A 22,258-nucleotide genomic window follows, 5' to 3' on the forward strand; every position below is an offset into this window, starting at 1 on the left:
CGCGTTTTACATTAATACAAAATTAAGGATAATTTTTTGGCTTCAGTATTCTCGTGGAAAAGGATTTTCCCCTAGCGTATTCTACGCAGTACGAGAGAATCTCTCGTAAGAGAACAGGTTTAAATAACTGTCACCGTTGAGACGCGTCCATCTCGCGATTGTTATGAAACTGCGTGACGTTATAGTTTAAACAGGATTGGCGCGCAATGCGCACTATACACATTCACTGTACATGTATGTGGTTTATTTTAAAAGTAAACTATCTTTGTAGTGTTACGAGACGGACAGGTGTATGGGATATACGGCGATTGTTTTGTTTTTTTCACCTCTGCCGGGCGTTAATGGTCGCATAGAATGCATTAGAGAAAGAGAGTATTTTCAGCTTGACACTATAAATCGCTGTTTTTCTGCACTAAACAAGGGAATTTTGCCAAGATATTTTCAGAGATAAGAGAAAAGATGTTATAGAATAATAATTTAATGAAAAAAAAAAATTACAAAAAAAACTGACATTCAAACTATTTTTGAATTTACTGAAAACGGCCCAGCGCGACATCCGACGGGTTTTCCTAGATCGCATCACATATATATCCACTCTGTCAACTCACCTAATATTCCTTGACAGTTTTCCAGCATCCCTCCACCACCCCGACTCCTCACTCTTGGCTCAATCTTTTACAGCCAGGAATACGGGGGGAGTTCTCTGGGTTCGGGCCGAATACCGAGCCCGGAGCCCTCTCCTCGGACAGCACGCCAAATATGCTTTTATTCTATCTGACTTATTTGTAAGTGTGAACTAGTGAAGTACGCACACTCAAACACGTACGTACACTCAAACACGTACGTACACTCACACACGTACGTACACACACACACGTACGTACACTCACACACGTACGTACACTCACACACGTACATACACGTACATACACTCACACACGTACGCACACTCACACACACTCACACACGTACGTACACACACACACTCACGCACACTCACACACACTCACACACGTACGTACACTCACACACGTACACTCACACACGTACGTACACTCAAACACGTACGTACACTCACACACGTACGTACACTCACACACGTACGCACACTCACACACGTAGAGTAGGGCACCCGGAACTCTTGCCTATATTTTCTGGAAAATGCACTCCAGTTCACAACACCTAATTTAGATAAAATACAGAACAAACAATATGGAATCATTTTAAAGAGAGGCATTAACATAGTACAAAGTCATACAAGAAATGTATTTGTTATATATTTTAAACATATTATAGGAAAATGTTAGACAAGATATGCTTGAGTGTTATTGGCTTTGTCTGTAAAATACCTAAGAGACTTACTTGGTTTATGAACAACAAACTTGTTAAAAAAGTTTGTCAACACAAACTTTAATTTGGCTTGAGAAAGCCTATCATAAAGTTTGAAATAGTTTTAAAGCTTGAAGGTTTTCATAACCTTATATTTATATTTATATATATTAATAACAATAATATCAAAATACATTTAATCAATGTATTCATAGAAAAAAATATCCTACAATATATATTTGTATATTACTATTAACTCTTAAATCCTATATTTCTTCTCCTGGTTTAGTTTTGCCACTGTATTTCTTTTTAAGGGCCTCTGTTTTAACCTATGGTTTTAACACTATATCCTAATCCCACCAAAACCACAGACACCAGGCAAACGCGCGCGCGCACACACACACCACGCACACATACACACACACCACGCACACATACACACACACACAGACCTACGCTGTCCTAGTTATTTGTGTGATATGATGAGTAAAGTTAGCACTACACGATCTCATTTTTACACCAATTAACATCACACTAAACGCCACTTCAGAATTAAAAATTGTAAAATAAAAGAGTAGCTTGCCTGTAATGTACTCACCATGCAGCGATGAACATCGGAAATGAAAACATGTTAGAATCACGTCATGACTTTACGCCACTAACCAATGAGAAGAGATGTTGGCGGGAAGAGACGTGCAGCCCCGCCCCAGGTGCGGCCCCGCCTCGATCGACGTCATCACTTGCCACTAACCAATGAGAAGCATGCACCCCCGCCCAAATCTGCAGGCTGCAGCCAGGTGCTTCTCCCACATCTGGCACACGTGGAAAGATGATCTGGCCCATATGCAGCGTGGAATTACGGCACTTGGGTGGGCCACTCCTGTTTGCCAAATCTGGGCCACAAGCAGGCCATAGCAATGCCACATGTCAGCCAAGAGCAAAGAAATAAACCAGAACTGGACCTTATCTGAGCCACAAAATCTGTGTATATTAAATATGAAGTCATCTCAGCCTGTTAACAAAAAGAATCACTGAAAGAAATGAGAACAGAAAAAAGAGACGAGCAGAAGCACAAGAACTACAACTGACTTCAGCCACAGCCTCAGATGAAATCAACTGAAGAGAAAAGAAGACATTAAATCTGTGAAGATCTCAGCAGAGGAGGATTAAACAACTCCACAAACAGCATTACCAGCTTCACTTATTACTAACCAGACTGACTTTATTTCTGTCAGACGTCTACAGAAGTTTTTATTGAGAATTAACAGAGGTTTAACTCTAATGTGTTTCATTTGAAGTCACCATAACAGTGATTAGTGTTTCCATTAGTTGGGCTCTTAACTCTTACCCAGCTAACAATTTTTGGTTCCCATAACGTTAGTTTTTAGTACCCAGAACATTTTCAGAATGTTAGTTTATGGTTCCCAGAACGTTATTTTTTATGGTAACCACCCAGCAACGTTCTGGGAACGTTATTTTATTGTTACATAAAAATAAAACCAAAAAAGAACGTTCCCCTAACGTAAGTATTTGGTTCCCAAAAAAATAACCAAAAAATAACATTAGGGGAACGTTCTGTGTTAACTGGGTATTATATCTTTTATCTTTTTTGACTGCTGTGACAGTGTGTTTGTCAAACACATTTGCAGCAGCAAAGAAAGTTAAAATGAAACGAGATCAGGTGATGATGGTTACCTGTTGATGGTTTGAAAACTGTTGAAAACTTTTGTAGACATCTGACAGAAATAAAGTCAGTCTGGTTAGTAAGAAGTGAAGCTGGTAATGCTGTTTGTGGAGTTGTTTAATGAAGTTGGAGCCTGACATCAAATGTTTAGACGTCAACCTAATTTTCATTTTCAACTAAAATGTTCAAATCCAATAACATTTATAGCTGGGGTGACCTCATATTGTGGCCATAAAATGAGCACACAGCGAGTGCGCTGTGAGGTTACACTTTTAGCTCACTGTGAACTCACATTGTGGTCATATGGAGAGATCACTGTGAGATCAACGTGTTGACTGGGTAGTCTTTTCTCACAGCACTTGATATAATTAAACTTATTAATTTGATGGCGGATCCAGAAAGGTTCAAACGACAATCACCAGTGACAAGATTCACCCGCTGTAAAATACAAAAGACTTCGTTCGGACTTCGGAGTGGCTACAGAAAAAAAGAGACTGCAATCGGGCCCATGCAAAAACAAGGATAAACATCGGAAGGGAATTAAATGTAGTCACGCAGTGCTGATGTTGTTAACATTACAATTTGAGAACAAAGGATAATTTGCACAGTTTGACGTGATATGATAAGCGATCGTTAGATTTAATTAGCGCGATTTACTGCAATACTTTTTTCCCCTTCGTTGGTCAGAACAACAGTGGATGTTACTTTCTTTGTTCAGATGACATTTTCCGGTGAAAACTCTTATGTTGGTCATACTTCCAAAAAGTATAATCTGTGATTCTGAATGCCAGTATCCACACCGGCGCGGTGACGGACAGCCACACATTCTCCTCAAAACATTGTGTTCATCCGCGCTGTGCCGTGTCGAGGCACAACTCACGTAAAGTTGATAATTCCGCGAATAACTGCAATTGCAGATTTCAAACAGAGATGGCGACAAAGAGGAAAAGCTACGGACTGCAGCTTTAATAAATGTTTATTTTAAAATAAACCACAATAAACGTTTATAATAAACGTTCTCCAAAAAATTAAGTGTTGATTCTGGGAACGTAAAAAATGTCCATTTATACATTTATCAAATGTCCAGAATGTTATTTGAAGGTTAGTGTGATGTTCCTGAAACATTCTTTCACTTTACTTTACTTTAGTTTACTTTAGTTGTGCTCGTGACTCTTGATGTTTGTTAAGTTTGTTATGTTTCAGTCTTTGCAGGGGTTTTCAGAAAACGTCACCATTGTTGTGTTTCATATGCCGAATGTTGATGTGTGTGAGTGTGTATGCGACACTAAACAATATTTATATAAAGTTAGCAATGACAGTGTTATTTCTACACTCTCTGACATCATCATTCAGCATCTGAAACACAGCAATAGAGTTACAATCAATCTTTATAATTTCTTTATAATTTCATTCATCTCTCATTCATCCCTCATTCATCCCTCATTCATCTCTTTCATCCCTCATTAATCTCTCATTCATCCCTCATTCATCCCTCATTCATCTCTCATTCATCTCTCATTAATCTCTCATTCATCCCTCATTCATCCCTCATTCATCCCTCATTCATCCCTCATTCATCTCTCATTCATCTCTCATTCATCCCTCATTCATCTCTCATTCATCTCTCATTCATCCCTCATTCATCCCTCATTAATCTCTCATTCATCCCTCATTCATCTCTCATTCATCCCTCATTCATCTCTCATTAATCTCTCATTCATGCCCCATTCATCCCTCATTAATCTCTCATTAATCTCTCATTCATCCCTCATTCATCCCTCATTCATCCCTCAATCATCCCTCATTAATCTCTCATTAATCTCTCATTCATCCCTCATTCATCCCTCATTCATCCCTCATTCATCTCTCATTAATCTCTCATTCATGCCTCGTTCATCCCTCATTAATCTCTCATTCATCCCTCATTCATCCCTCATTCATCCCTCATTAATCTCTCATTCATCCCTCATTCATCTCTCATTCATCCCTCATTCATCTCTCGTTCATCTCTCATTCATCTCTCATTCATATTTCATCTCTCTTTCATCTCTCTTTCATCTCTCTTTCATCTCTCATTCATCCCTCATTCATCCCTCATTCATCTCTCATTAATCCCTCATTAATCCCTCATTCATCTCTCATTCATCTCTCATTCATCCCTCATTCATCCCTTTTTCATATTTCATCTCTCTTTCATCTCTTTCATCTCTCATTCATCCCTCATTCATCTCTCATTCATCCCTCATTCATCCCTCATTAATCCCTCATTCATCTCTCATTAATCCCTCATTCATCCCTCATTCATCCCTCATTCATCTCTCATTCATCCCTCATTCATCCCTCATTCATCTCTCATTAATCCCTCATTCATCCCTCATTCATCCCTCATTCATCCCTCATTAATCCCTCATTCATCTCTCATTCATCCCTCATTCATCCCTCATTCATCTCTCATTAATCCCTCATTAATCCCTCATTCATCCCTCATTCATCCCTCATTCATCTCTCATTCATCCCTCATTCATCCCTCATTCATCTCTCATTCATCCCTCATTCATCCCTCATTCATCTCTCATTAATCCCTCATTCATCCATCATTCATCTCTCTTTCATCTCTCTTTCATCTCTCATTCATCCCTCATTCATCTCTCATTCATCTCTCATTCATCCCTCAATCACCCGCTGTGTACTGATGACGCATGAGTTCAGCTAGGCCTGTTATGATTGGCCGGATTAAAAACACATCTGATGGGATAATCTTTTTTTTTTCTTCCATCCTTTTTTTTTTTTTTTGCTCAAAAACAACCCAAAATATTTACACACAAATTCAGGGTGATTTACAAATATGTGACAATTTGCAGGAAATCTAAAATTATTTAAAAAAAAATGTGACCACGTTTTGCATTTGGGAATTACATTTTGTGAATATCAATTAGCTTATGGATTTGGAAATTCTATTTTGTAAATATACTTATATTGAGACTATACATTTGTACTGGGGCCTGTTTCAGAAAGGAGGTTAAGTGAAAACTCTGAGTATGTTAACCCTGAAATGAGGGAAACTCTGAGTTTTCTGTTTCAGAATGGGAGGTATGTTAAACCTGAGAAAGCAGAGTAAGTCAAGCCGTTTCTGAAAGAGAGGTAACTTATACTCAGAGTCAGTTACCATGGTTTTCTTCGGTAAACCCAGAGTTTCTATTGGTCTCCTCCCCTTTTTTAAAGAGGAAGTAGTGTTTAAACACCTCATTCATTCTTTCAGTACATTTTTATTAATAAAATTAATCTTTTATTAATAAATTAAATATTGCTATTTTTACTGTTTTTTTTTTTTATAAAAAAGATGAAGTCTATATAACTCCTTACCTGGCAATTGAAAATACAGTAGTAGATTAGAGTTACATAATGTAGTTGTAAACAAATTCTACAGAATTCAACTGGCATTTACTGAGAATCACTGAACTGTGTTCATCTGTGCAGCAGAAGTTGATGGACCGTCCTCCTGCTGTTCTTCCACACTCTGGGGGCGGGGGGAGCGATAAGAATACCCATTTATACTTTGATTTAAACTTTGATTCTACAGGCTACTCCACATAAATATGTGAAAAAATCTGAATGTGTAGATTGTTTGATGTGTAGACACTGTAGGCCTCTCTGTGGCATCAGAAACTCTTTATCCCCATAGTCCTGTGAAGATGAGCATTTGGTCGAGTATAGCCTACACTTTATAACACTATTTGTCATAATGGTGTATTGAGTAGGTTACTTACAACTGCCTGGGGTTCTGTTGGGACAGGAGGCTCCAACAGACAGATATTACCATCAGAATCTGTTGGGACCAACAAAAACCCAAACCAAAGTAAAATAAATGGAAATATCAAAAATAGCCTATATAAAAAATTACACACCTCTTACATTTTATGAGGCCCTTGGACCTTCGGGAGTGACTGGCTCTGAAGTCCCTCCAGGAATTCCCTCAGCCAACAATGCTGCTGCACTGCTAGACACTGGATGCTATTTAGTTATTTATGTCAAATGTAAAGTCAGGTAGCCTACACCCATGATATGCTCAAGCCTTACTTGATTGAATTATGTTTTCATATTTAATTTTCAGTTGCTGCCATGTTCTTTTAATACCTGCAGGATTGCACCTACATGAACATTAAAATTAGGTTGAATAACACACTGTTCTTTCACCTCTGATATTATAACAGTTGGGTAAGTTACTTGTATTACTAACTACAAATGTCATCTTCAACAGCGTAATTAGATTAATGTCTACTTATTACTAATTACTAAATCCCATATCAACCTCAACCATTTCAACAATACAAGGAGAGACAAGAAACTGCACTTTTAATGCTTTCAAATAAACAATATACAATTGCATGAATTATTCTTGAATTGACCAAAGTGTGTAGAGGGAGAAGGTTACATTAAAAATATACCTTTTAAAAATGTATGTTAAATATACAGAATTGTTCTATAGTCTAATGCAATTACATCAGATTTTACTTTAAATTACAGAAGAATTAAGAGTAATCCCTTTAATTAAATTGCAGTATTTAGATTACTTGGTAATTAATTACACCCAACACTGTATAACTAATTAAAATGTAAAGGTGAGAAAATGCAGACCTCTTTTTGTCTGGCGCTGTTGCCATGGTGACTCATAATATCTGCGCTCCATTGATAATGGCTTTTTATAGTTGTGGTGCATGCGCTTAACTCAGAGTAGGTCAACTCAGAGTTGATTGAACTAACTAATTTCAGCTGTTCTGTAACCGAAAACTCAGAGTTTCCCATCTCAGGGTAAGTCAACTCAGAGTTCAAGTTTTAACTCAGAGTTGGTTGAACCTCCTTTCTGAAACAGGCCCCTGGTGTTTTCATGATGTTTTTATAGACCATTTCAAGGACGTAAACAATAACAAACGCGTTGGAATGCATGTCTGGCCCTGAAGCACTTCCGGTGGCGCCATTTTTAAACCACAGAGCTGTCAAAACAAAATGACTAGCACATACTTTTTTAAGTCTAGCTAAAACAGAAGCTAAAAAATTCAAATCGGCGATAGCGTGGAATTATCGGACCCTTTAAATCAGACGCTGAGGCGACAACTATTCACTCAGAACGTAAAACATTTACCTGAAGTGTCGTATCCGGACGTGTACCATTATCTGGTTGAGACCGAGTGCGTCTACACGAGAAGCGGTCAAGGCATATCGTAGCCTAGAACTACTTCCTTAGTGGAAAAGTTAACGTATAGAAATACAAATTATTTAGTGACAAAAATTTCGTTTACTTACCAGAGATAAAATGTGTGCTGCATATCCTAGAGTTGCTAGTTGGTATCCAGCCTTCTCTCTTCACGGCCGCAATCCAGGCATCACGCTGTTTTTTGGTTTTCGGAAATCTAAACGCTTTGATTTCCGAAAGCAAGTTAGTTCCGGGCCTGAAAGAACAGCCAACAACCGAACAGCACGCTCCTAATTTAAATTTGGACATGTTTTATCATGTAAATAATCAAAAAATTGCCATAAAAAAACGCCTCCCGTTTGTTGTATTGAATGTGCGCGATAACTAACCGGAACCGTCTGAGGGCCAAACACGTCACTTCCTTCCATCTACAAATAGCCGTTGAAATGGTCTATAAGATATATATTTATTTTAAAATATATAATATATGTACAATACAGTATATATAATGTGTTTTCATGAACATATTTATATTTAGACTATGACTTCATATTGGTGTTTTCATAAGTTAATCTCTCTGCAGACCCCTGCTACAACTACACTGTGCTGAACGATACATGGAGATCCATCAATAATACACATGCTTCAGTCAGAAACTGTGACAGGTATGTCTCCTGGAGCGGCTGGTATCGTCTCTTCATTAACAACACTAGCGCTCATATCCCAGACACATGTGTTGAGAGGTACAGCTGTGGCACTAATGTCGCACTGTGGATCCGTGGTGGACACCCAACAGTAACAGATGGAGTCGTCACTCGAGATGTCTGCGGTCACTGGAACAGTTACTGCTGCTATTACGGGTCTTTTCCCATTAAAGTCAAAGCCTGTCCAGCCAATTATTATGTCTATGAGCTGGTTAGTCCAACTTTCTGCAATCTTGCATACTGTGCAGGTAATTATATTCACATGAGCTATTCTACACATTCATGATATTTGTGTCTCCATGTCTGTCTATATTTAAAGATGAAGAATGTGTCTGTGTTCTGATTGTTTCGGGAATATCTGCATTGTTTTTTATGGCAATGACGTTGCGTTAGTAGGCATACGACAAATACAACAACAGCAACACGGAGGGGTTTGCAATACAGATGTTGTCTTAATTAAGTTTTACAACATGGAAATGTGTATCCGACACGCTGGACTACTGCGTCTTCTGTGGCAGCGGCAGAACCGAAAATTTGATTGTTTGATGTTCACATCAGCTAATTCTGATCGGATTTCAATCAGATATGCACAAAAATCAGATTTGGACTGACAGTCTGAACGTAGCCTTAGAAACGCTTTGAACATCATAGAAATCAGAGGAGAAATGCCCCGTCCCGCACGTTGACGGGATGGGTGACATGTTTGTAACAGTGGAAAACAGGGGTGGTTTCTAACTGTGTTTTTGAGATTTTCTTTCACTCTAAAAAGAGATGTGTTAAAACTGACACGTTGTGTCAATTTTAACACATGTTGTGATTGTGCTCAGGGACAACACATGTCGTGTCAAATTTAACACAATAAATGTTTTAGTCATTTTAACACACAAATTGTGTCATTTTAAAAATAAAGCGAAAGGGGCAGATGCTAAAATATTAACCATTTAATCAATAGTCGAGTACAGAATGCATGTGCACACAAAGTACAACACAATGTTTCAAGCTCAATGACTGGACAGACTCACTGTACTGGACATTATTCAGTTATTCACGCTTCAACCCCTAATTGATAATGCTGCTTTTGACAAAAGTTCATGAAGAGTTAACAGTTAACAGAGTTTGCACTTTGAATTTAATTAAAATTTAACAACTGACAGAATATATATATATATATATATATATATATATATATATATATATATATATATATATATATATATATTATTTACACTGGCCTGTTTGTTTGAGAACATAGCAAACACTGCATACATTGATGGTGAGTGTCGGCACGCTCTTATAAAATGATGAGTTGAAAACAACACAACCTGTAGAAAGAGAGTAGATTTTCACACATGTTGTGTAGATTTTAACACATGTAGTAGTTGGGGGCCTTAAGCACATTTTCGCGCAAATTCATCTAAAAGCGCCAAATTTGGCACAGATGTAGCTCAGGTCATACCAAAATGATTTAGCTAGGGCGCCGGAGCCACCGACCCTCGGGGCCAAGATGGCGGCCAAATCCAATATGGCCGCCGCCCGAAAAGGGTTCCGGCTTTAACTTTTGAACCACATGAGTTACAAATACAAACTTGATATGTTTTTCAGCTTAATTGATCATGAGAAACACATAGGAATGTTTATATTTATGACCCAGTATATCTGGACCCCTCGATCCTCCAATTCCAATATGGCCGCTGTCCAAAAAAGCAGTTTGGGCTGTAGTATGGGGCCTATTGATTAAGCTGAAAAACATATCAAGTTTGTATTTGTAACTCATGTGGTTCAAAAGTTAAAGCCGGAACCCTTTTCGGGCGGCGGCCATATTGGATTTGGCCGCCATCTTGGCCCCGAGGGTCACTGGCTCCGGCGCCCTAGCTAAATCATTTCGGTATGACCTGAGCTACATCTGTGCCAAATTTGGCGCTTTTAGATGAATTTGCGCGAAAATACCTATTTATGTGCTTAAGGCCCCCAACTATAGTGTGTGTGTGCTCAGGGACAACACATGTTGTGTCAAATTTAACACACAACCTGTGTCGATTCTTAACACATCTCTGTGTTTATAAGGACTACACATTTTGTATTACCTTTAACACAACTAATGTGTTATTCCTCTTACACAGAAGTGTGTTGAAGCTTTTACACACTAATGTGTTATAGTTACACAACTTGTGTCAGATATGTGTCACATGTGACTGTAGTCGGTGTGTATTTGCCAGAGTTACTTCCTGTGTTTTTACAACTGAGTGTTTGGATGAACACTGAAACTTATTGTTCAAGGGGTGGTTCAGGATTTTGGACATCGGACCTCATTTCCAAGTTAAGGCCTCATTATACTTCTGCGTCGGACATACGCCGGAGCCTATACGCCGTAGGCAACGTGTTGGTTTTAATTTATACTTCTGTGTCGTTGTCCGCGTTGACGCGTACCTAGGGAGCGTGTGAAACCCCGAGGGAGGGGTTCTGGCAGACCAATCACAGCGCTTGTGTCCGCGTAGAATTGACGCGTTGTTACATTTTTGGAGAGGTGCGCGTCAGGGTACGCCGTAGGGTACGCGCGCTACACACAGCCTACGACGTAGCTACGGCGGCAGTTCGACGCAGAAGCATAAAACAGGCTTTAGCCTGGGTGTTATTTATCAGTGGAGACAGTTTTCAACATTTTTCATCCAGTCCTTCCAGCGCGAGTTAACAGTATCTGCTAGCCTGCCATTAAAAACAGTTTTACCCACTCCACAGTACACCAAAAGCAAATAAATTATAACGCCAGACTATCGATGTAAATGTCTGTTGAGAGAATAATGTTAGAAATCAATGGTGTGATAATCACATAATCTCACTGGTTGACTGGGTCAAGTATTAACTATACTGGAACTGTCTAGTCAAATTGGTCAGAATTATTTGGTTCTCCAGCAGTAGATTTACTAGAGCCTTATTGGAGCCGTATTTGTAATAAATTTACTAGCGCCGTATTTGTAGTTTTCTTCCTCATCTTCAGAAAAGTTTAAAATAAATTCAACTAGATAAAAGCCTGACTTGACATTTTTTATGCTTAGGGCCAATATTTCTCATACTGTGCTGGTAAATATATTTACATTTTTATTTATTTGCATTTATAAATTTGTCTGAATGTTTGGTGTGTGAGTGTGTTTGTGTCTCTAAATATATAAGAGTTTGTGAAATGTGCATTTGCAGAACAGCATTTTTTTTATAACATGAAATGAATGTCTGCACACAAGCTACTGTATATTAAGTTATTTACTTTTTTTTTTTACTTGGAGGAGAAAAAAAGGCAACGTCTCTTCATTCCCATATTTATGGTCGCATCCATCATTTTCTTTTTGATTCTTTTTTTTTCTTTTTTTATTCTGGCTGCAGCTAATCTATTAATCTTGTTTAGCACAGTGATTTATCACTGATAGTTTTATGTGCTGGTAACATGAGTTCTGCTCCTCATCGAGAAACATCATAACGGTTTAAAGTGAGACACTGACTTCCACTCGATCTGGACTAAGATCAAAATGAATAAAATACAACATAAAAGGATAGGACTTTATGAGATTATTTTCTAAACTTTTGTCTGACGCAGATGTATTTTATTATTGTCTTCATGCTGATTTCTGTCTTGCAGATATAAATATAATGCTGAAGGAAGGATGCACCGTAAGTTGAGTTTCTGAAATTGAAGTTTTATATTTTAACAATATAAGTGCATGGTCTAAAAGGGTCGTCTCTATTCTCTTAATGAGTAATGGGTGTGTTTTGGGCGTAACGTGCAACAAACCAATCAGAGTCTCATCTTCCATTCCCTTTAAAAGTCAGTTGCGCGCGCCATGGCGGATTCGTTATTTACATGACGCAATTTGGAAGCGGAAAGACTGAACGCTTCTCCACAGAGGGAACGGATCTGCTCGTGCGCGAGGTTAAAGCGCAAGAACACCGTCTACGGAACAAGCCGGATTCCACGTTATCTTTATGTACACAATATTAATATTTTACATTGTAATCCTTTTATTTGTAATATTTGGCATGTTTGTGTGCTGCTGCGTGTCCCTGTGTGTGTAATAAGCAGAGTGTACTGCGTTGTGGACTTGCCTATAGGCTCATATTACTGACGCGCTTTTTAAATAATAATAAAAAAAAAAATACTGCGCTATTGACTTTAGACCAGGTTTCAGTTGGTCAATGGCACGTCTATTTCAGTTCCTCAAAATAGAAACGCACCATCAATGCGCCTGAACACACCTCGTTTTCAGACCAGAAGCCCATGGCCGCACAAATGGGCACAAATGCATTTGCTATCTAAACAACGTGGCGCAGGACGTGAAAATGAAAACTGCGTCGGGCTGAAACTAGCAAAACACACTTGCGTAGCGCCTGCTGCATTGCACCGGGTGTGTGTGATAGGGCCTTAGAGTCGAACTAACAATGGCAATGTTTCCATCCATGTATTGTAGCCTATGCAATTTTTGGGATATTGCATACGATTATGTGATTAGATAACTGGACTGATCAATCTCATCACACACCATCTAAAATTTAGTTTTGGTCATTCTGAAATGCCTGTCATCAAAATGATTTGGTCTGATTATCTCCCAGAACTGTCACACACATTAGGCATCTGAACAAAAGATAACATGACAGTGTTACCCAGTCAACTATTTGATCTCACAGTGATCTCACCACAAGCTCCCAGGATACTCATACTATGGCCACAATGTGAGGTCAAAGTGCACAAAGCCTAGATATCCAGTATGAATTGCAGCATGAAGGCGTGCACTCATACTGTGAGCTCACCATGTGACATCACTGTGACACCACTGTGATAGTGTTGAGAAACAGGAAGTATAATCTCCCCCCAGTGACTGATATTTGAACCGCCTCCTCTCAACCTGCTCAACATTTTCACAATGAGCTCATATATTACTGACACTGTGAGCATCACCATATGAGAATGGTGTGATGTCACTGTGATCATGTGTTGACTGGGTTATTATTGGGTTATATAATACTATAGATTATTATAATAGAGCCACAGGCTTCTCTTGTTGCAGCTGCTTCCATTTTTATTACTGATGTTTTGAGCCAGTTTTTCAGGAAGTGGTGATTTTGTTCTCTTGAACACATGGAATGGAAATGGTGATATTTTATGCAATATAATATTTTTTTGCTCAATTCGTAACTGGAAATGGTTAATTAGTTCAAAGTCTAATGCGATAAAATGTGCATTGTATATATCTGTTATGTGAAATATGAATGTGCTGTTCTATTTATTGTTGCTAGATTTGTGTTGTGTGTCTGTACTAACATCACTGAACCTTCACAGTGACCTTCAGTGCAGTAACAATACATGTTTGGCTCTCTGTTAATGTTGAAAAACATCAGAGGTGGAAAGTCCAGGGGCCCGTTCTTCGTACGTCGCTAACTCACTTGAAAATCTTGACTATCTGTTGATGTCAAATTGACGTCAAGGTGCCCGCTGGGTTACTAAGATCTTTTCTGATCTGATTGCTTTTATAAACAGACAACCATTTATTTAACAGTGCCTTTTATAAAAGAGACTATAATATAACTAAAAATTACCATTATGTAGAATATTTTTGTACTTCACTTTTATTTGTTCCCATGTTCTAGTCAAGTGTGGTGACTGACATTACAATGAACAAAGTAATTATGCAATTATTAAAATACAAAAATATAGGCTAATAAGTGATAAAAACATCTAACATGGCCACTTCTAACGGATTTAAATTGTCTGCTACTTTTTGCCAGCCCTCTCTCCTGGCTTTTGCAGACTTTGAGGTGTTCCCTGGCGTTTTGATTAAACATTAAAATTCCGAATAAACTTCGACTATTAGTTCTTGCTCTGCTGAGGAGAAAAACTGAGCGCGCTCTTTGGCCACGCCCACGCTGAGCAGCCAATAGCAGCGTTGCTGATCAATGTTTCTACTATCCCCTTTTAACCAGCGCATGAACGCGCAGTTATCTCAGATGACTCAATCCAGCGATACTAATCATATCCGGCAAGTGTGTTCGAAGAACCGAGTTAGCCAGATCATGATTCGCACGATGATATCATCTTGGATGTGTAATTTGATCTCGGATGTTTAAAGCAACGGGCCCCAGGTTCAGAAAGTAAAAGTCCTCCTCAGTATTTTGTTCCAATCACCTGGATTTGCTAATTCAGCAGGAGAGAGAACTAATTAGTGAAATAACTCCAGTGTTAAAATGAACACTCCTGGGAGTTTATTTGGCTCCAGACTCAAGAGTGTTAAAGGTAATGAGCTCATTAAGTGATTGATTGAGTGATGATTGACCATTATTGAAGACACCTGACACCTTTAAATGTTTAACTTTAGATTTTGTTTGGCTGCTGTAACTGAGTTATAACAACCAGATGAACAAAGAGAAAAGGTGAACAGGTGGTGTTAGTTATATTTTAACATAATCATCATTTGGCCTGAATCACTGATCTCATTTAGAGTATATTCTCTGACTTAAATGTATATTGGTCATTGCAGCATCACGATGATTCTACAGAATAAGATCCAGAATTTTCAACATGATCCCAATGATTAATATATAAAAAAAGGAAACTTTCTTTCAGGCACACACAGACATCAAGATTCAGTGTATGAATCTCAACAATGGTGACAAAAGATTATTCAATTAGGAAAAGGAAATTACTAAGACAATTCAGATTATAATTTATTCATACCGCAATGCATGATGGGAGCCATGAATGGGTTTTGATTGAATGCACTGCAACATGCTTTATTATTGTCACCATTGTTGAGAATCACAGGCTGATTCTTGGTGTCAGTGTGTCCAAATAAAATACTTTTTCAAAGTCTTTTGATCAGAACATTTTCTGTAATCATCAAAGTATCTAATTCTCTAAATGAGTTTTGTGATTCAGGTCAAATGATGAATATGTAAAAACATAACCAACACCACCTGATCAACTTTTTTCTTTGTTCATCTGAGAGTTATAACTCAGATATAACAGCCAAATAAACTCTAACATTATTAGTTTAAGGGTCAAGAGCCCAACTAAATCCAACACTGATCACCAAAAAAAAGAGAGATTTTCTCCTTCAGTGATTCTGCTTGTTAACATCAGGTGTCTTCAATAATGGTCAATCATCACTCAATCAATCACTAAATTATCTCATTAACTTTAACACTCTTGAGTCTGGAGTCAAATAAACTCCCAGGAGAGTTCATTTAACACTGGAGTTTTTGCTGTGTGAGGTCATGGGTGGAATAAATATATGGCAGGACTTTTACTTTCTGACCCCTGGACTTTCCACCTCTGAAACTGAAGCAATAGATATGTGTGTAATCTGAAATATGAATGTGCTTTTCTAATAATTGCTGAAGTTCTCTTACGAGAGATACTCTCGTACTGCGTAGAATACGCTAGGGGAAAATCCTTTTCCACGAGAATACTGAAGCCAAAAAATTATCCTTTAATTTTGTATTAATGTAAAACGCGTTGCGGCAGCATACAGACATAGGCGAGGCAGCTCGAGCGCCTATTGGCTGGTCTGCTGGCAACTGCTTAAGCCTATCGAGCGAGACCTAGAGTGACGTCAGACCCAATGAGGGCGCTTCGCGAAGCCGGATCCGAGAAGAAGCCGCGCTGTTGAAGAAGCACCTCAGCGGGACGAGTCGACGAAGCTGCTGGCCGCGCCGCCTTCATCGCCTTCCTGCTGCGCTATCCAGCGCCCATATCCTTTATTGCACTGTGTGTGTGTGTTCGCCGGCGCGACTCACACTCTAAAAGAGCTGCGTCTTTTTCAAGATGCCTGCTTGTGGCTCGTGCAAAGCCACACTCAGCGACGGGGACCGCCATGTCATCTGCGCTTCCTGCCTGGGTCAAGAACATGCAGCTCTCGCGCTCGCTGATGGCGGCTGCCATCACTGCGAGCTGTTGCCATTAGCGACTCTGAGGACTCGCTTGGTACTGTTCAACGAGACTGCGCCCACACCTGCTGTTGTGCCGCGCCGTAAAAAGCGCCGCGCTCAGCGAATCCCGGAGCCCTCTCTCAGCCGTCAAAGCTCGCCGGTGCGCCCGCCTGCTTCTCCGGTTTCATCAGCTTCACTTCCGGACGGACAGCGGCCGCGGTCTGCCGCCGCTTCTGTCGATGACGCTGATGAGATCGACGCGCTGCTACGAGAGGGGGATTCCTGCTCTCTCATAGCATCAGGCAGTGAGGATTGGGCGAGCTCTGAGGATCCCGCCCCCCCTGCCCGTGCTTCTACGGGAAAGAGAGCGAGCATTGAGGCGGAGCTCATGCGCGTGCTCACTCAGGCCACGGCGAGCCTCGGCCTCGAGTGGATTACGCCTGAGCAGCCTGCTCACAACCGGCTGGACGGCTACTTCCTGCCTGGGGAGCGCGTTTCACCTGCATCCAAGCCAGCGCCCTTTCTTCCTGAGCTTCATGAAGAAGTCGCTAAGTCTTGGGGCTCCCCTTTTTCGGCCAGGACACGATCCTCTGTCTCTTTGGCGTTCTCCGCTGTCGACGACGCAAAGAACAGAGGCTACCACTCCCTACCGCCGGTCGAAGAGGCTATTGCAGCGCACTTATGCCCGCCCTCTGCTGGACGGCGTGCTAAGATGGCGCTGCCCTCAAAAGCCTGCCGCACGACGTCAGCCCTGCTCCGCCGCGCTTTCTCCGCCGCCGGGCAGGCCGCGTCAGCGTTGCACACTATGGCCACGCTCCAGATATACCAGGCCGATCTCCTCCGCCAGCTGGACGAGAGAGGACCTGACGCAATCTGCGTGCCGGACTTGAGGAGCGCTACAGACTTCGCTCTTCGCGCCACCAAGTCAGCAGCACAGGCCATTGGACGGAGCATGGCCTCGCTCACCGTGTCTGAGAGACATCTGTGGCTTACGCTCTCTGACATGACTGAGTCAGAACGCACCGCGTTCCTCGACGCGCCGCTTTCCCCTGCCGGCCTCTTCGGAACCTCGGTCAAAGATTTCGCCGATAGGTTCGCTGAGGTGCAGAAAGCGACCCAGGCCATGAAGCACTTCCTCCCGAAGCGCTCCGGTTCTGCAGCAGGCCGTGCGAAACCGTCTGCTCAGAGCTCACAGCCTAAGCCTCCGCCCGCCGCCTCCTCTTCTCAACGCCGCCAAACCCAGAGCTCGAGAAAGCTTGCCGCTCGTCCAGTTCCAGGAAATGTGACTGGTCCAGCGTATTTAGCAGCCAACAAGCCGGTTCCATTACCCGCTTGCCTGCACACAAAAGCCGTTTTTACGGCTACCCAGATAAATCCCTTAAAGAGTGTATTTTCTGGTGTCCCGGCCACGGCCGACGGTGTTTCATGTGTAGAAAACATGCCCACTACTCAGTGCCCATTCCTACACACAAGCACAGCCCTTCACACAGGGCCCGCGCACATAAAATCGACTCAGATCGATTGCGCTTCAAATGTAGCAAAAGTGCCCACTACCCAGTGCCCACAAACGCTACTTCCCACATGTCTCACGGTCCCTGTAAACACAGGACCAGTATGCATATGCTCTGCTCACGCGAGCAATGCTGTAAAGGTGGTGTATGTGCCCGCTGCTCTGCGCCCACGCCCACACACAGACATGAAACTAGCCCAGCCCTCCTCCTCTCAGCTAAACACTGCGGAGGAGTCGAGCGCGGGCATTCTGCCCGCTGTTATCAGCGCGCCCCCTGCCTCAGATGTCATGAGCGCGACGCTTATGTCACAGCACACAAAAGCCGCTGTATCGCGAGCCGATCAGAGCGTGCTTCGCATCCAGCCCCTAGCTACTCGCGCACCTGCGTGGGAAAAGCTTCTCGGGGTTTCGAGATGGGTGCTGAACATCATAAAAGAAGGCTATTCGCTGCAGTTTCGCCGACGCCCTCGCCGCTTCATGGCGCGCGTCGAGACCACGGTAGAATCGAAAGTAGCTCATCTACTTCGAGCCGAGATTTTGAAACTGTTGAGCAAAGGGGCTATAGAACCCCTATCTCAAGCTCAAAGCGAAGGGGGGCTTTACAGCAGATACTTCCTGGTGCCCAAAAAAGACGGGGGTCTCAGACCCATACTAGATCTGTGGCAGCTGAACAGAGCGCTTATGAAGCGCCAGTTCAGGATGCTCACAACCAGAAAAATCCTCGCACATGTCCACCAGGGGGACTGGTTTGTGTCAATAGATCTAAAGGACGCGTATTTTCAAATACAGATAGCGTCACGTCACAGGCGATTTTTGAGATTCGCCTTCGAGGGCCAGGCATATCAGCACACAGTCCTGCCTGTCGGCTTGTCCCTGGCACCCCGTACATTTACGAAGTGCATGAACGCAGCGCTCGCACCCCTCAGATTACGGGGCATACGAGTGCTGAACTATCTGGACGACTGGCTGATTCTAGCCCAATCTCACTCAGAGCTCGTAGAGCACAGGACCATTTTACTCGATCACCTCGAGAATCTCGGTCTCGCAGCGAACTGGGAAAAGAGCTCGCTTTTCCCCAGACAGATTATATCTTTTCTGGGAATAGAGCTGAACTCGCTGCTAATGACAGCACGCCTGTCATCTCAGCGCACACTGGACATTCGGCGCGCAGCCGGCTCGTTCCGCTGCGGCGCGATAGTCCCTCTCAAAGCCTTTCAAAGGATGCTCGGTCTGATGGCCTCAGCATCTTCAGTTCTCCAGTTGGGCCTTCTGCGCATGCGCCCACTGCAGTTCTGGCTCAGAAAGAGAGTACCACGCACAGCGTGGGCCTCCGGTCGGCTTCGCGTCAAGGTCAATCAAGCATGCATTGCAACTTTGAAACCTTGGGAGGCAAAAGACTGGTACCAATCAGGTGTAAGCCTGGGGACTTCCTCGAGAGTGATGGTGGTGTCCACGGACGCATCCACCTCGGGATGGGGAGCGCTGCTCGAGGGCAGACCGCTTTTTGGCCAATGGTCAAAGCAGGAGAAGCTCTTACATATCAACTGCCTCGAAATGTTGGCAGTGAGCAAAGCGCTCACGCGCTTTTGTCCCCTCATAAAGGGACACCACGTGCTAATACGTTCAGACAACGTCTCAGTGGTGTCCTACATAAATCGCCAGGGCGGCCTCAGGTCCCTGACTCTGTACAGGCTAACCAGGCGCCTCCTGATATGGGCCCGCAGCAATCTGCTCTCGCTGAGAGCAGCGCACGTGCCAGGGCTCCTAAATATAGGACCAGACAGACTGTCCAGGAACCAGGTTCCGACAGGAGAATGGTCTTTGCACCCACAGACAGTCCAGCTGCTGTGGAAGAAATTCGGCAGAGCGGAAGTAGACCTGTTCGCGTCTCAAGAAAACGCTCACTGTCCAGAATTTTTCTCGAAGAGCAAGGACGCGTTGACCCACGAGTGGCCTCGCCGTCCTCTCTACGCTTTTCCCCCCGTCTCCCTCCTGACTCAGGTGGTAGAACGGGTCAGGGAAGAAGGATGCTCAGTGCTGCTTGTAGCCCCACTTTGGATGAGCCAACCTTGGTTCCCAATTGTGATGCAGTTAGCGAGCACCGCCCCGTGGCCAGTGCCTCTGAGGAGGGATCTCCTCTCTCAAGCCAACGGCTCGATTTGGCATCCTCACCCAGAGCTGTGGTCCCTCCATGTGTGGGCCATCAACGGGTACCCGCTGACCTCCCACAGGGAGTGTTAAACACTATCACACAGGCCAGAGCTCCGTCTACGCGACGTCTCTATGCCTCAAAATGGTCAGTGTTCTCTAGCTGGTGCACAGCTCGTGGTGTGTCACCCCTGCATTGCGGTGTGACGGAGGTTCTCTCCTTCCTACAGGAGCTGTTGGATAAGGGCAGGTCCCCTTCCACGCTCAAAGTCTATGTAGCGGCCATAGCAGTGTTCTCTTCGACCACGCTCGGCCAGTCTATTGGAAGGAACGATTTAGTCATTCGCTTCCTTCGAGGAGCTAAGAGACTGAATCCTCCCAGACCTCCCACAGTCCCTATATGGGACCTTTCTACGGTACTGGAAGCCATGAAAGGTCATCCATTTGAGCCCTTGCAGAAGATTGATCTTAAACACCTGTCTTTCAAGACGGCGTTTCTTCTGGCTCTCGTTTCAGTGAAGCGCATAGGGGACTTACACGCGCTATCAGTAAGCGCGACGTGCATGGAATTTGGGCCGAATGACTCTAGAGTTATACTCAAACCTAAGCACGGTTATGTTCCTAAATCCCACAATACACACTCTAGGTCTCGCTCGATAGGCTTAAGCAGTTGCCAGCAGACCAGCCAATAGGCGCTCGAGCTGCCTCGCCTATGTCTGTATGCTGCCGCAACGCGTTTTACATTAATACAAAATTAAAGGATAATTTTTTGGCTTCAGTATTCTCGTGGAAAAGGATTTTCCCCTAGCGTATTCTACGCAGTACTCGTTCCTCTCTCTAGAGAGAACCGAGGTTACGTTAGTAACCGAGTACGGTTTATAGGGGCATTCAGTCCATATAAGCTGTGAATACTCTGCATACAAAAGCCAATTGAAAGAATGAGTTTGTGGACTCGCTAATTAATTAACACAATAAATTACTACAAATTCCATTGTTATCTGAGGTGTAACATAATGCTTACATAAAAAAAAATGTTGGAAATACGTCATACATTTATTTGCCAAACCACTGTAATTTACGGAGGGTTTTGGGTAAGCGGGTCCACAATAGCTTTGAAGCCTATACTCTCTGTCATCATCATTGTTCTGCATTCTCATTGGTTGCTGGCAATATGGGGAGAATATTTAATGCACAGAGAAATCTGTCCATGAAGCTGTCCATTTCAACCACACATTCTCATTACTTCTTTTACAAACATAAACTTTTATTACAGTACTTCTGTGACAAAAGTTTGTTAGTTTGGATACAAACACTGTCCACGGTAGCGAGCAAAATACAGAAAAGCACCTTTGGAAAAGTATTTTCATTTACACCAGTAGGTGGCGACAAATGTTTAAAAAAATATATGTCATTGAATCATTTGTTAAGGAAATTCGTTCAGAAACACTGTCTGTGTCTCATTTCAGAGGCACTCTGCATACCCGGTTAAAGTCATCGCTCACACATTGTCAAATTCTGTCTTCTCAATTTTGATTTCAGAGTCCGACTGAATGCCTTCAAAATCTTCTTGAGCAGATCGAGAACATTACAGCTCAAGTGCTTCCTTTGACTGTAAGTTTTCAAGAGATTTTTTTTTTTTTTTTTAATAATCAAATCAATTGTAATTGTCAGTTACATGATTGACATCGCAGGTCTGATTAATTGGCTTTTTTTATATTTACATTACATTACATACATACATTTACAGTAAAAAAAAAAAATTCTTATCATTAAATTAGACTGTG

This window comes from Rutilus rutilus, assembly GCF_951802725.1.
Source record: "Rutilus rutilus genome assembly, chromosome: 2".
Taxonomy (NCBI): Eukaryota; Metazoa; Chordata; class Actinopteri; order Cypriniformes; family Leuciscidae; genus Rutilus; species Rutilus rutilus.